Below are 15,193 nucleotides of genomic sequence, written 5' to 3' on the forward strand. Positions count from 1 at the left end.
GGTCTTAGTTGGTCTTTGTTTTATCCAAAACATCACAACTACCAATTTGAAATATGCAAGAATTAGAAAACATTTCTATCCCATATTTCATGATGTGTTATAAACCTTCTTAAGATATGTCACTCAAGTTGCAATCTTGGAGTATGACTCTAAGACTTGATTTTGGAACGAAGTGTGACTCACCTTAATTGATTTAACCATTTCAACAATTCCTGATTCCTCTTCTTAGCCATACAAATGCACTAAGGTGTCCTTAAAGGATCAACTGTGATATGGTTTTCATAATCATTAAGATGATCATAAAACACGATACTAAAGTACTCTCCTTTCCTTTCAGATTGGATAAACTTTTATCTTTCTGCTTAATTGATTCTTCTTATTCGTTCTGCTATACATTGAAACTTTTTCAATGATTCAGAATTACACTTAATCTTGTAAGTATAACCATATTTACTAATTTTAGTAAATCATGACGAATAGTCTTATCGTTCTTTGTGGTGGACTTGGACCAGTACACAACAATTTGTACTAGATTCCCTAGTCCTTCACTTGAGTCACATATGCATGTGAGCAAGGAATTAGTCTTAATTTCCCAAAGACGAAGGTTCTCATTCATCATTCAATACAAGTTTCATGATTCCAAGTTTCTGTCCAATTGAAACTTTGGTGATGAGAATATTTCCTTATTTGGTAAATTTAAACACTACCACAAACAAAAAAATCAAATCCATATTGCTAAAAAATAGAAACATACAAACATCAATTTTCACAAATGTCATTGCACGGAAATATAAAATAAGATAAATTTCAAAAAATTTTCTTTATTTATAAAAATTGCAGAAAATCTTGTCCTTACAATGCAATTACAAATGAAAACAATGTTTCTAAATATTTATAAGCAATCTATCATAACTCCTAAGTAGTAGCTCAAAAATCCGATCATCGAATCATGCGATCGAAATCTATCTTTTCGCAATCAGATTCAGCTTACTCTTCCTTTAAGCTTCCTTTCTTTTCTTCGATCCTACAAAACATCAAAATTTAGTTACATTACATCATGTATTAAGAATCTCCAAATAGGAACTTAATAGAGTTAGATAGTGGACTTACCTGAAGCAGAGTCATAGACTCTGACTTTACCATCTTTATGATCCTTCACGTAGATACGGCAGCTCCGTATCCAATGCCCCTTCTCTTGGCAGTAGAAACAAACAGACTCTTTCGGAATGGCACACGGGACAATCTCAGACTTAGCCTTTCTCTTTACCATTTGGTCAGACGGCTTGACCATGGCCGATCCATTTCCATTGGACTTCCAATGTTTCTATTGTCAATGTCCATGGAAGTTTGCGAAGTAGATATTCCAATCAAATTTGCTTTACCAGTGCACCAAATCATTTTTGATTCAGCGGCAATTAGCAAATAGGTAAGATCGATAAGGGTCACGTCGCGGTCTGTCATATAGTAATCTTTAATGAACTCACTATATGACTTAGGAAGTGATTGAAGAACCAAGTCAACAGCCAACTTCCTTGACACAACGACTCCTAACATTCCCAGCCTGTCAATGTGTGACTCCATCTCCAAGACATGTGCACACACAGACCTTCCATCTTCATGTTTGCTTGCCAATAGGGCTTGAGTGACCTTGAACTTTTCAAGTCGAAGAACATGTGGTTTTGGGAGAAATATTGGAGGAGGTGGAGGAAGTGAAGTATGATTTCCATTTCCATGATCCAATCGTGGAACATCATCTTCATGTGGAAGGCTTTTCCCAAAAGATTCAAGAAGACCATAGTTGTCTGAACTAGACATCTACAAGGGAGAAATTCAAGTTTAGTTGATTTAAGTCCTTAATATAACACCAAATGAAATATTAAGGCTAGGACCCAACACAATAATTTACAATTCGGAAGAGGGATGTCGTAATCCAATTGTAAACTATTTTTCGATAGGTAAATGACGATTTACCAATTCCACCACAAAAATGAAAATTTTAAACGAATTAGGTTAAATGAAACCCCTAGATCTTTTGAGATTCATTGAACTTTTCAATGGCATGTTTAATCTCGATTATGTTTAAACCCAGTTAAAAGAAAAGGGTCAAGAGAGGGCAGAGGTTGGTGAGAAAAGAAAGTTTGATGGATCTTCGAGGTCCAACAAGAAAAGTGAATTCTCGAAGTCTGGTTCGAGGAATTTCGGAGGAGGAGCCTAAGCCAAGTGGTGTGATAAGTGTAAGAAGAAACATGTTGGAAAATGTGGCGAGGGGGTCACTTGTTTTAAATGTGGGAAGCCATGGCACTACGCCAGCGAGTGCACAACCAACAAAAGGGTGTGCTATGGATGCCACAAAGAAGGGCACATTTTGAAGGATTGCCTGAAGAAGAAGGATATAGCAAAGCCCATGTTGGATTAGTGTCTAAGCCCGTAACTATATTTGGTATGTACTTGACCCGGTTGTGCATGGTCCTTTTGGGTTGCCTTCACCAAAGCAACTTCATAGGATGATTTATGGAGAAAGAGGATTAATTATGATTTATTAATATATTATATGAATAATATATTAAAGGAGAAATCATATTGTTTAATTAATATTAGTCAAGAATTAATTGATAGTTAGTTTTGTGACTAAAAGACACTAATTAAACTTAGGGGACTGGAATTGTAATTATAAGATAATTGCAATTGGGCTATGGATCACCTTGGAACATAGGTTGGACGAATTCTATGGGAAGCCCATAAGGAATTCGTCCAAGGGGTGTTCTAAAGGGAGTCCATGGGCTGCTTAAGGCCTAAGCAGTCAGATTAGGGTTTCCTAGTTGAAAACCCTAATGGCCTAACTATATAAGGACCCCTAAGCCCCCAAAAACGTGGTGAACTCTTCTGGAAGAACCCTAGGATGTTTTTAGTGATCCTCCTCTTTCTCATAAGTCATTCTCTTGCTCTTGGTGTTTGTAAGCCATTAGAGGAGTGACACTTGTGACTCTAAGCTCCAAAGAAAGAAGATTGAAGAGATTCAAACCATTCTACAAGAGGTAATCATCTAGATCTGCTCTTATATGATAATTTCGAAATGCATATGCTAGATTAGGGTTCTTGAGTCTTGGATGACTTGCATGTACAATAGAGAAACCTAGATCCAAGCATTAGGGTTTGCATGAGCACATAGGATGTTCTTTTGGCTCAAACCCATCAGTGGTATCAGAGCCAGGTTGGTTTCTATTGTATTGATGCCTTGTTGATTCATTCATGCTTTAAAGTCGAGTTTTTGGCCATCTGCCTGACAAACTCGTTGAGTCCCATTGTGGACTCGTCGAGTAGGATGAACTCAGCGAGTCCATATGGTGACTCGGCGAGTTTGGCTGTCAGACAGACGGATTTTCGGGATTTTTGCCTATTTTGACTTAGGATAATTGCCATAATTGTTTCAAATTAATAAAATACGAATTTTATTAGTTCCTTATGATTATCTTTGTCAAAATAAAAGATTTTTTTGTCATCTAATTAGATAATTGTTACCTTATTTGATAAATGTTAAATTATTTGAATTATTTTGACAATTATCTTGCATGAAATTGGATTAGGTCAAAATAGATAATCACCAATTAATTGTTTAATTGCCTTATTTGTATTTTGATCTAGATAGTTTTGAAAGGTTTCAAAACTTGCCCTCAAGTTTTGGAATTTGAATTTTGATTAAAAGTTAATTTTGAAATATTTAAATTCTAAACCCTATTCTTTGAAATGTTTCAAAACTTGCCCTCAAGTTTTGAAATTTAAATTTTTTAAAAGTTTAACTTTGAAATTTTAAATTCTAAAACCCTAGTTTTGAATAGATTCAAATTTCACCCTTGTGGTTTATTGATTTAATTAAGAGTTTAATTAAAGGAAAGATTTAATAAGCCATGAATTAATAGGTTTAAAATTAATCGAATTAAAGGTATAATTTATTAATAGTTTAAACCACCTGGTATTTTAAAAGTGTAAAATACACTCTTATACTATATATAACATTACAAGTCTAATATTATATATGTATAACTTAAACTTCTAGTCTTACCGTTAATTGGCCTCATTCACGAAGCCGATCTATAAGGGGAGTATAAGGTTATGGCCTATAAAATGGCCATTTAATGGGTGTCCACTCTCACCCACGGCTTCCTTGATTGGTGGAGGGTCGTTCGTCGAACGGGTAGGATAGGGCAAACCCTCTCCTCATTAAAATTATAATGAATAATTAAGTAACTAAATGTTTTACAAAATTCCCAATCATAATTACTTTAGGTAAAAGTGAATTGATGCAATTCCATGAAATTACACTTTGTACCCTTGCTAAGACGTTAGTGGAGCGTGTGTGGTTAACCGGCACACTAATTGGGTCCTAAGAAAATATGGCAAAGGGTGACTTGATGTTTGTCATAGTTCGATGGAGTGTGTGTAGTAAACCGGCACATCGAATAGGTGATTGTAACATTGGGAGCACCATGTAAGTTTGCATGGTTATTCACATCCTGTTTTGTGATCCTCGGCATCCCAGTCACAAATCGAGGGGCATATCGAGATTTAAACATGCCATTGAAAATTTCAAGGAATCTCAAAGGAGCTAGGAGTTTTCAATACATTTAAAACTTAATCTCTTTTTCGTTTTTCATGGTGGAAAATTAGTGAATCGTCATTCACTTACCTTTAAATGTTCTGCAAATTGGATTACGACATCCCTCTTCCAATTTGTAGGACATTGTGTTGGATCCTAGCCTTCATATCTCATTTGGGTGTTTTATTAAGGACTCAATCAACTAAACTTGAAATTTATACCGTTTTATAGATGTCAAAGTCTGACAACTATGGTCTTCCTAAATCCGTTGGAAACAGTTTTCCACGTGAAGATGATGTTCCACGATTGGATTGTGGAGATGGAAATCATGCTTCACTTCCTCCACCTCCTCCAATAATTCTCCCTGACCCACGTGTTCGAAGACTTGAAAAGTTCAAGGTCACTCATGCCCTATTGACAATAAGATACAAAGATGGAAAGTCTGTGTGTGCACACGTTTTAAAGATGATGTCACACATTGACAGGTTAAGGATGATGGGTGTCGATATCTCAAGGAAGTTGGTTGTTGACTTGGTTCTTCAGTCACTTCCCGAATCATATGGTAAGTTCGTAAGAGAGTACTATATGATGGACCATGACATGACCCTTATTGATTTGACTTATTTGCTTATTGCCGCTGAATCAGAAATGATTTGGCGTACTGGTTGAGCAAATTTGTCTGATAAATCAATATCCCAACCTTCTACGGGAAATGGTAACATTGGAAGTCTAGAAAAATTTTCTCTACGTAAGAGAAAGGCTGAGTATGAGATAGTCCCGTGTACCATTCCAGAAGGGTCAATTTGTTTCTACTGCCAAAGGAAGGGGCATTGGTTACGAAGCTGCCCTGACTACCTGAGAGATCTAAGAGATGGGAGAGTCAAGATGTATGACTCTGCTTCAGGTAAAATCCATTATCTAACTCCATTAACTTCCTATTTGGAGATTCTTAATACATGATGTGATAAGATTACATTTTGATGTTTTATAGAATCAAAGAAAAGAAAGGAAGCTTAAAGAAAGAAGCGTGCTGAATCTGATCGTGAAGAAATGGATTTCGATCGCATGGATTCGAAGATCAGATTTTTTGAGCTGCTACTTTAGAGTTAGGATAGATTGCTAAGAAATGTAATAGCATAGTTTTTCAATTAGTTGTGTTGTAAGGACAAATTTTTCCGCAATAAAATAAATTTTGATTTTGTTTTATTTATTTATCCTTGCAATGACATGTATGAAAAATTGATGTTTGTGTATTTCTATTATTAGCAATGTTGAAATGGATGTGATTCTTAGTTATATTATTTATGGTAATGTCATAATTTTCTAATTAAGGAAAGATTCTCATCGCCCAAGTTTCAATTGGAAAGAAACTTGGAATCTTACAACTTGTATTGTGTGATGTATGGAAATCTTGGTACTTAAGTAATTAACACTAATTCCTTGTTCACATAAGTATGTGAGTCAAGTGAAAAGGAACTAGTACACAATGTTGTGCACTAGTCAAGTCCACCATAAATAATAATAACATTATTCGTCATGATTTACTAAAGGTCTAGTAAATGTGGTTATACTTACAAGATTAAATGTAATTCTGAATCATTAAAAAGTTTCAATGAATGTCAGAACGAATAAGTAGAATCAATGAAGGCAGAAAGATAAAAAATTTCTCCAATCTAAGAAGAAGGGAGAGTACTTTTGCATCGTGCTTTATGTTCGTCTTGGTAAGCGTAAGAACCATTTTGCAATTCATCCTCTAAGGATACCTTAGTGCACTGGTTTGGCTAAGAAGAGGAATGGAGAATTGTTGAAATGGTTAAGTCAATAAGATGTATCGTACTTCGTTCCAAAATTAAGTCTTAGAGTCATACTCCAAGATTGTGACTTGAGTGACATAATATTAAGTAGGAATGTTCTTACACTTGCACATTTTGGTAAGTTGTGATGTCTTGAATAAGACAAAGACCAAGTAGTACCAAATTGCGCGCAGTTTTGTCTTGATATAGACACACACTAACTCTTGGATATTTGTTTTGTCAAGAAATGTTTCTTGATAAGAGAATCTAATATGTCAAGAGGTCAGTGGGAGTCTAAAGATCTTGAAAAGTTTCAAAAAAAATCAAGAAGTAAACTTATTAAACACTAGCACACGACTTGAGGAATGTAACCTATCGTGTTGACAAAATTTTATTTATGTGCCAATCCAGTTGAGTGATTATGCATATGAGTTCTACGAGTTCTCAATTGAATGCATAAGGGCAAACACCTTGATCAATGAAAGTACATTGACTGGCATAGGTGAGCTGCTAAATAACGTGGAAGCAATGGTGGGACCCTTGATGGCAAGAAATTAAGAATGAACAAGTTCTGTCCATAAGAGTTTAAATTTGTCACAAACATTACCTTATGATTATGCTTATGACAAATTTGCATGGATAGGAACACATGCACCATAAAATCTAAGTGTCATAAGGTTTCTCTCCTTCATGAAAAAGATTGTGAGGAAACGCTTTCACTAAGAGAGATTTTAAGGAGATAGAGATTATGTAAATTGCATTCTCAAATTCGATTATGATTACGGCATCCCTCTTCATAGTTCGAATTATGAGATTTGGCAATTAGTCTGAACATTTGGCACTTAGTAATATAAGTTCTGAATTAGTTTAGACACACATGTGAGCTGTCTAAGGAAAGGTGTGTGAGTTTGAGAAGCTTAGATAAAAGCTTATCGAAGCACATCGTATTGGAAATATGAACTTTGGAAGTCAATAAGTATTGTCTTTTAGAAGTCCAATTGTCTTCTGAATACGTGTCAAAGCTAGTGGGAGTATAAATGTTATGCTGGAATGGATATAATCATCATGTCAGTGGGAGCATGATTATTATTATTTTAAGTATTGCAAGTTGGCAATATTAATTATAGAAAAACAAAAGTTTCACTTTGCAAAGTTGCAGGGGTTGAAAAGTTGTTTTTGCCATAATTAAGGGAGAGAATGTTGTACTTCGTTTCCAATCTAAAAGCTTAGATCGAGAAATTTTAATTGAATTTAGTCAAGGATATATTTATTATTTGCATTCTCAAAGTTCGATTATGATTACGGCATCCCTCTTCATAGTTCGAATTTTGAGAACACGACAAATAGAAATATTATGGCAATATTATAGCAAGAAACTGGTAAAGTATCACATTTTTCACTGTGAATCGTATCCCGCACGCTTCGGGTATAGGATCGATTGCATATGCTGTAATATTCGACCGTTCTAAAATTTTCCAAATTCGCAGGGCATTTAAGGGAAAAAGGGAATAGAACCGGATTTGACTAAAATAATTAAACAACTGTCAAGGACAATCTAAGGTTCGTCAAGGAGTGGTCGCTTGTGGACAGTTGTAAGTATAGTCATGGATGGACCATATTTACATTATTATGAATAGATAAGACTCTATTTAGAATGAGTTGTCATATGACAAATATGGAAATGTTTCTTTATTGGGAGTTGGACGTTAAGAATCTATCTCTAGATTAGAAACTTCTATGCAAGAAGGATGTTCAAAGTAATGTACTTTGAATGTGAGACTTCATGACTATGGAATTGTCTTGTAATAATCTCCAATAGTGCACTTTGTAATTTCATTGGCAAAGTCTTGGTGACTTTGGTGTATGATATTACGAAAGGACCGTTGCATAAAATGTTAGAATCTAACATATTCTATAACTGGCAAGAATTTGGTATTGTAAGTCCCTAATCTGCTTGTGTATCAATCAGATCCGTTTGATGGTTCGGAATCCCAATCAAACGGATGATGTCAGATCAAATAGAAGAGAAGGAGAAGAATAAGATGATGAATCTTGTATGTATTGATATGAATGAAGATCCGGATACAAGATTCACACACACTTACACACACTCTCTTTTCTCTCTCTTTCTCTCTCTAGAACACCTTCAAATGCACACACTTAAGCTCCTTTATTCTATGTGTTCATCCTTCACATGCACTCCTCACCCTATATATATATATATATATATATATATATATATATATATATATATATATATATGGACCTAAGGCCAAGCCCACAATAATCCAATGCTCGGTCCAAGCTACAATTAATCCTATACTATTTTTGGCCCAAATAATAAAAACAATAAATGCTTAGAAAAGCAAAGTATAAACCATATTTTTGACCCAACAATCTCCCCCTTGGTTTATAGCTTTCTTTTCTTTTCTTAAATGACCCAACAAGCTCCCCCTAAAAAATAGCTGGCTTTCTTGTTACTTCATTGGGAGCTTTGGCTTCAGCTTTACTCTTTGATATCTTCATGACTTCAAGATGAACATATGAATCTTCAATAAATGACTTCATCTTAAGCAGTTGGGCTTTTCTTCAGAATTTGGCTTTGAACGCACGTCGGATAAGGAGGCTTCTTGTACTGATTCTTGAAAGATAGCGCTTTCAGCTTGAGAATCTTTAGGGAGAACGTCAGAGAGAACAAATCTTCTGGATCACTTCAGCAGGTTTAAGATAGCAGCAGACTGATTGAGGAGGCTTCAATGCAATCCGTCACCTAATCTTCAAGTGCAGCTTCACCTTGCTTCTGGGGTTGAAAGATTGAATGTCGAAAGAATAATCTTCATTTCTTGCTCCTTCGAATGAGAATTCTTCGATGCTCACGGATGAAGCCTTGGCTCAGAAATCTTCGACACAAACTCCATGAGTTTCATCTTCACCTGAATTCACTTTTCAAGACAAAACAAAACTAAAAGAAAACTTAGCACACAATATTTTTCGATTTTTCATATTTTCTGAAAAAGAAATAAAACAGAAATAACACTATTTTTGGATTTTTAATTTTCTGATTTTTGTTTGGTTTTTTTTTTAATTTTTAATTCTCCCCTAATATTTAAATTAGAAGAAAACTATGAACAAATTTAACAAAAATAAAATGATATCTAACTTTAAGAGTGATTTGGGATCAAAGTTTTTAGACAGCCTTTATCCGTTTATCAGTACCTCTCCCTTCATGAATAGATCTGGTCAATCGCCGGTATTGTGGTCCACTTAAACACGAAAAATTGTGACAAAATTAGGACATACTATAAGTGACAAGACAATGTGATCCTAGGTTCCTAGATAATATTCCTTAAGGACCATTTAGCTGACGACGACCAAAGATATTGTTGTCCACCTAAATTGAGCAGCGAGATCTACAGACAACCTAGTGATTGTTCAATTTTAAATGTACTAGAACGTGTTTCCCGCTTCCTGACATACCCCAATAATCAGGAACTTCCAAAGTACTCCTTACTTTAGGTGAGCAGACAATTATTATGAGAGAAGTCAGATTTAGAATGCATATGCTATACACCCAGGTCGGATCTCTTCCAATCACGCAGAGGGTGAAACATATGACTAACCAGATTTAGAGGGATTGAGAAGTAGAATGGTGCATATGTTGTGTACCAGGTCGGATGGTTAATCACGCAAAGGATACATCATATGGCTAACAGATAGAAAGAATTGCATAGATAGAAGATGCATAGAAATAGAGTTGCATATGTTGCAGTCCAGGTCGGATCTTTCGATCACGCAGAGGAGGCAACATATGACTAACAGATAGAAAGCAAGAAAGTAATTTCCTACAGACCTACTTTATCGGAATTCCCCAGTCGCCCCATCAATACCGGAATTAAGGACAAAGTCCGTACATCGAGGAAGAGTTAAACCACAGTTCTAGATACGGATTACTTTAATGTGACCGGTGGATTATCATGTATATCTCCCTGCTCAACCTATCTAAGCGTCGTATTGTCAGGCTAAATGGATCTATCTAGGTCAAGATTTTTCAAGTCTCTAGATTCCTTAAGTTCATTAATGCCTAGTCAAGTCCATTTTAATCTTTCGTGCCTACCAGCGCATCGAACACAGAGCCTAGACAATTCAGATTCAGTCCCTTACACAGATTCAAATTGCCTGTTATCACATGATTATATCACTTCCCAAAACATCTCCCTCAAGCACATTTCATTAACACCATATTTTTGATTTTCTGATTTTCTAATGTTTTTGGATTTTTTTAAACTTTTCTAATTTTTGTTTTGTTTTTATTTCTCCCCCTAAATTTGTGCATAGGAGAGAAACGAAAGTAAATGCGCAAATTTAAACTATCCTAAAACAAAAATTAGTCTTTAAAGCGAATCAGCTTAAGAAAAATTCAGGAGTATAGAGAAGAAAACTCAAACCATAAGTCACCGATTGAATTTGCATCCAGAAGGTCTGAGAACAGCACGCGTAATCTCAGAACAGATCCGAAAATTCTTCATGTCATTAAGCACAAACCCCGTTTGTGATCTCTTCCTTTCTTCCTTTCCCGCAAAGGACACATACTCCCAAACAATGTTCTGAGTGTTGTAAAGTTGAGAGATGTCTCCTATAATGTGCCAGGAACAGCCACTACCAACAAACCGAAGTCTGATGATATGCCTCCATAGCTGCTCCGACACAGAGCGGGATCAGTTGGTCTTTGGAACCCAGTCCATTTTGAAACTGGGTCGACCTTTGTCATCCTTGCATGGTACTCTCTCCCATGACATATCATGTTTATCACAAACTAAGATGAAGAAATATTAGAGTCATTAGTTGATTTGGGAGAGTGAGCCTTTGGAACCCATTTGTAGTTGGGTTTAACCCATTTCTTTTTCGATCTGATGGGTGGCTCAGTACTTGCTTTTGATCTTGATGTCGGCCGTTGAGATGACTTTGATTTTGGCTTCATGGGAGCATCTCTTGGATTTGGCTTCTTGGCCAACATTCCCTTCTTGCCCTTGGGAGTTGGATTCTTGGCCTTCTGCGCGTTCCAGTCATCATGGTCTGAACGTGACCTTACGGGGTTTCTTTTGAAGTATCTCCCTCTTGGCGCGTTCTGCCAGCCTTGTGCATAGTAGGGAACGTATGCGCGATTAGGACAATTTCTGGCAATGTGTCCAGGTGTTCCACAGTGAAAACATGTCTTTTTCTTCACTGTGAAGTTGTTTCTTCCTGCCCCTGGTGGTGTATCCTTGCCTTGTCTCTTATTTTTCCTATAAGCACAATTAGAACAGGCACTCTGTTTCACTGGAATTGGTGGCCTGTATTTCTCAACAGCAGGTTGATCAGAAACAGCTGAGTTCGAAGCAACAGATTCAGAGTTCAAGGAGATGTTGGTTTGTTCAATGGTTTTCTCCTTGTTCTCATCTTCTGCTACTTTACCTGCACATGAAGCAGAAACATTAGAATTTTCAACCTGAATACCTCCTGAAACAAAACCAGCTGGTTTGCCATATTGAAGATGTGCCTCCCTATCAATTTCTTCATGTGTCGTAGGGATGGATGTGTAGTTATGATTGAAAGGTGGAGGAACACTATCATACCCTAGACCCTTGTTTTGATTATCTTTGAATTTTAATTGGGTTTAAAATAAGGACTCGACTGTCTTACTTGATGCAGTATAATTTTTGAAACTAACATATGTTTTTCCACACTTAATTTTCAAGGCGTCAAGTTCTTCGGTTACAGCATCAAGTTGTCTCTTAATATAGTCATAATTTTCACACTTGTTGCTGAATTCTTCCTGAAGCTTCCTAAAGTCCTTTATTTTTGTTTCTAACTGGGCCTTTAGGGGTTTCTGTCCTTTCCTGAGTTGATAACCTTCATATCTCAGGTCCTCAACTTCTCTTTTTAATAAATCATTATGTTCACGAAGAAGTTTAATCGTGGCTTCACATGATTGAGAACATGAAACTTCACATGATTGAGAACATGAAACTTCATTGACCGGAAGGTTTGCGGAACTCATTGTTTTTCGACAATTCAAAGCGTCAAGTTCTTCAATTATATCAGCAAGACTAAGACGATTGAGATCTTTTGTCTTCTTGATGACCGCCACGTTCATATCCCACGATTTCGGAAGTGAATTCAATAGCTTTTTGTTTATCTCAGATTTGGTCAAGAAGATCCCAGCTATATTCATCTCAGTAGTGAGTGTGGTAAATCGCTGCAACTGAGCTTCCAGGGTTTCTCCAGGGATATAATCGAACATGTTGAAGTTTTGTCTTAACATCTCCTGACGACTCTCTTTCATGTCTTCAATTCCCTCGTAGACCTCAAAAACCATTAAAAGCACAACTAGAAACCAAAATAAAACTCAAAAGTCAAACCCTTTGACTACAAACCTCAAAAGTCAACCTTAAAAGTCAAATTTAAAAAGTCAAACTCAAAAGTCAAACTTGAAAAGTCAAACTTAAAAGTCAAACCGAAAAGCTAAATTTGAAAATTTAAAAGTTAAATGAGAAAGTCAAAGCTTAAAGTCAAAGGTCAAATTTTAAAAGTCAAAGTCAAAATTTTAAGTAAAAAGTCAAAAATAAAAGTCAAAATTTAAAAACTAAAATTTTTGGATGAAAAAGAAATTTAAAAATGAAAGAAATTGATTTTTGGGGTTAAAAGTGTTGAAATGCGAAATTTGGTGCGACTGGGGGTGGTTTTAAGTTAAAATCGAAAGGCTTGTAACAAGTTGCTGGTTGGTTCAACTGGTAAGACGTGTTGCTGATGAACCAGAGGTCGCGGGTTCGATCCCCGGCACCCCCAAATACGCCTCTGATTATTTTAATGTGCGAGGACGAAGACTGCAGCTTGCGAGGACGGGGCGCGTGTGCGAAGCTGCTGTGCGAGGCCAAGACCTGGTGCGAGGATGCTGATGCGAAGCTTGCTGCTGTTGAGCCGGCTTCCCTAGCCGTTCACCGAGCCGAATTCCGAGCCGAGGCCGCAAGCTCCGGCGACTGTAAACCGCCGACCGTAAACTCCGGCGACCGTAAACTCCGGACCGTAAACTGTTTCCGGCCGTAAACTCCGGGAAACCCTAGCCGCCGCCGCTGCCGACCGTAAACCCTTCAAAGACCGTAAACTCTTCGCAGATTACGTGAAAAACAACGTTTTTCACCTCTTTTTGCTCCAAAACTCGATCAAAAACTCGTTTTTATCAAAAACGCGAAGAACAAACCCCCCTTAATTTTCAGAGATCTATCCAAAAACGCAGGAATTTTTCAAAAATAAGATCAAATATGCTCCAGATCTGACAAAAATGACTGATACAATCCAAGCTCTGATACCACTTGTAAGTCCCTAATCTGCTTGTGTATCAATCAGATCCGTTTGATGGTGCGGAATCCCAATCAAACGGATGATGTCAGATCAAATAGAAGAGAAGGAGAAGAAGAAGATGATGAATCTTGTATGTATTGATATGAAAGAAGATCCGGATACAAGATTCACACACACTTACACACACTCTCTTTTCTCTCTCTTTCTCTCTCTAGAACACCTTCAAATGCACACACTTAAGCTCCTCTATTCTATGTGTTCATCCTTCACATGCACTCCTCACCCTATATATATATATATATATATATATATATATATATATATATATATATATATATATATATATATATATGGACCTAAGGCCAAGCCCAAAATACAAATAATCCAATGCTCGGTCCAAGCTACAATTAATCCTATACTATTTTTGGCCCAAATAATAAAAACAATAAATGCTTAGAAAAGCAAAGTATAAACCATATTTTTGACCCAACAGGTATTCTCACACTTGTGGTAAGGATTGAGAATTATGAAATGAGCGTGATTGAAAATGTTATTCAATTATACTATTTCACAAAGTAAGGACCATAGGTAAACATAGTGTGCATGCTAAGAGCATGGGACAATTATTGTCATAATTCAAGTAAGAAGTTTATTACTCGAAACAACAAATAATGAGTAATCAATATGGTGAATAAATAAAAGTGTTTTATCCGTATAGTATTAGTATTATTCTTGTGTTTCACTTTGCATGTTTTGACTTCCCGAATAATAAGATTATTCAAACCCTCCACAGTCACTCATACTTTGGAAATAGGTATGAAAGAAGACTGTCATGAATCTGACTGTATATTGTCTAAAGTGTTTTAGACATAGCAAAAGTTTGCTGCAGGGTTCATGAGTGCTGCTATAAGATTAGAGTATTGGATTAAACCCACGCTCACTTGGATCGCTTCATGGATTTTATCACGAGTGATTAGTGAGACGATAATATCTTATATTCTTGAAACCGAGATGTATGAGTTGTATCTTGCAAGTCGGTTACACATTGATGATATGTAAACGTACCAGTAACTTGGTGTTATAAAACGTATTGTTGTGTGTGATTCGGTGAGTGAGTACAAGCGAGCATTGAGTCGAAGTTTATCCATTCCTTTTACCCAAAGTGGGATAAAAGCGATATCTGTGGGCCCCTCGATGATTTAGTGATGACACCCTAAGCGCTTGGCCAAGCCGGGACTAAGTTGATGTGTTCAACTGTAGTCTGTTGTCAGTCGTCATAAATCGGAAATCGGGAAACAACACGTGAACAGAGAGTATGATTAAAATCCATGTCTCAGTTCATACGATATCTAGAATGGAGGAATATATGATCCCTTATCTAAAGGACAGGATACTGATAAGATCAGAGTTCGACAGCGTCTTTGAGAGCTACGATTGCTAATCAGATTGTACTTACATTATAGTTACT

Source organism: Lactuca virosa, chromosome 5 (genome assembly GCF_052849685.1).
Source record: "Lactuca virosa cultivar CGN04683 chromosome 5, Lactuca_virosa_CGN04683_v6, whole genome shotgun sequence".
NCBI classification, from domain to species: domain Eukaryota; kingdom Viridiplantae; phylum Streptophyta; class Magnoliopsida; order Asterales; family Asteraceae; genus Lactuca; species Lactuca virosa.